We start from the raw sequence: 2,198 nt of genomic DNA, 5'->3' as shown, positions 1-2,198 counted from the left end.
ATTTATTTCAACACGTATCCATCCTTCTCAACTCTGCTCTTGTGTTTGGGAAGAGCCATCTCTCAGTCTGCATAAAGTTGGTTCTTCCACTTGGGCTGCATTGTGCCTTAGCCTCTTACCTCTCTTTGGGTAGCTTTTCCCATCAATGGTTCTCTCTTTTCTCCAACCACAGCCACTATCTACTTCTTTCTTCCTTTCTTTACATAAACTTAGTACCCAGCTTCATATCAAGCTGCCTTGTGGACCTTTTCTATTCTGTGTCTAGTTCAAACAAATGCATTCATACAGTCTCTCGGGAAAATGCCAAAGAGGTAGGGTGCCAGATAAAATACAGAACACCCGGTTAAGTTTGAATTCCAGATAAACAATGAATAATATTTTTTGTATAAATGTGACCTAAACATATAGTATAAATATGTCCCTTAACTAATTAGGATATATTATAGAATTACTCATTATCAGAAGTTTCACTGTGCATCCCGTATTTTTACATTTGGCCACCCTACAGAGGGAGCTGACAATCACGATGTAAATGAAAACTGAAAGTCAACATCTTCTGTCTTTTCACCCTCACTGCTATTCTAAGCTCCCAGGAGCAACTAACTCAGTGTAAACAGACTCCTCTTTGTCCAACTCTCTTCTTGTTTTTTTTTTTTCACCCTCCCAGAGGCCTTCAATTCCACAGCGAGTCTTTTGCTCCTCCATTTTGTACCCACCCCAACCCCATTGTCCCCACTGAAACCACAGAGGTGGTCCTGGCTCAACTGTTCTCGTGACATCCTTCCTCTGGGAAAACAGGGAGGAAGAAAGTTATAAATACGCATCATTCATTGTTCTTCAGTGCCAGAATAGGTGAAAGTCGCCGGTAAAAAAAAATCGTTCCGCTTCATTTCCTCTAGCATTGTCTTATGTCACAACCACTTAAACGACGTGTTCCTCTCTCATACGTTCTACAGTGCGTGGCGGCCTAGATTCTCCTCTTAGAACACCACTCAAGCAACCTCTGCTGACATCACTTACGCCCTCTTAGTTGCCTCCAGGTTCTTTCTTGAAATTCTCCTCTCTTAACTTCTGATGAAGGCCGTCAGGTGCAGGTGATGCTAACCTGGTGCCCTGCCCAAGATGAGAGGAGCTGGAAATGCAGTCTGCACTCCGCTCTGCAGCCCGCGCTCGCTGTACTAAGCTATGAGGCCCCAAAAAGAACACTTCTTACCTCCTCCGGCTCCTGAAAAATTTTGAGAGAAAGTCAAAGAATTCAGGCAGATGGAGAACAAAATATTTGTGACAGATAAAGCTAGGTTGAAAGACAGGATTAGGTATGAGCCACCAATGGGTTTTCTGGTTCTGGTCCTCAGAATTAGACAGACGTGCAACCTAGTCACAGGTGTTCACTGGACTCTCGATGTGAGATGCTGGCTGGGAAAGGCGAGGGCAGAAGAAATAGACCAGAATGGGTACTTCCTTCGGACAGCTAGTGCCCACATAAGGAAACCAGAGGGCAGCTCCTCTCCCAGACCCACCCCAGGCTCTGTTGCCTCTTGTGAACCACTTCAGATTCTGTCGCCCCACCTCCTAATCTAGCTGCTATTGAGGATTCCAGTTCCGCACAAGTTTTAAATAACTTTGTGTGTTTCAACTCCACAGCGCCTCCCCTCACATCTGGCTTCCAGCTCCAGAGCTGCTCTGATGCCTTGGTGTGAGATGTGCATGCCTGACACACATACGAGTGCAACCCGAGTTAACCCCCATGGGGCCGCCCTTGACCCTGGGGGATGAGAGCCAATAGGTAAACACTTCCCTCATTTTTCTTCTGGGAGACAATTCTGAGATACGTTTTATAAGATTTCTCCAAAGGTCCATGGGATCAGGTACCCATGGCCTATTTATATCAGTCATTGTATACATTTTCCTCTTTTTCTCCTCTTTCTCTTCTACTTCTATTTCTTGAGACAATTTCCCAAATAAACTACATGCATGCAAGACCTTGTCTAAGGCTCTGTTTTTAGAGAGTCGAGGCTTAAACACTGGGAAGGGGGAGGCGTGAGTGAGGGGGTAAAGAGAGGCAAAGAGTTCTATGCTAGTGGATGTCCTTTCACCTGGAAGGAAAAATCAAATGAGTCCGAGTGCTTCCTCTCTGATAGGGAAAATTACAGGCGTACAGTCTAGACCAGATTCTAGATGAAAAAGATCTTCGGCCA

Source organism: Pteropus vampyrus, unplaced genomic scaffold (genome assembly GCF_000151845.1).
Source record: "Pteropus vampyrus isolate Shadow unplaced genomic scaffold, Pvam_2.0 Scaffold62, whole genome shotgun sequence".
Lineage (NCBI taxonomy): Eukaryota > Metazoa > Chordata > Mammalia > Chiroptera > Pteropodidae > Pteropus > Pteropus vampyrus.
Note: the sequence above shows the minus strand (reverse complement) of the source record.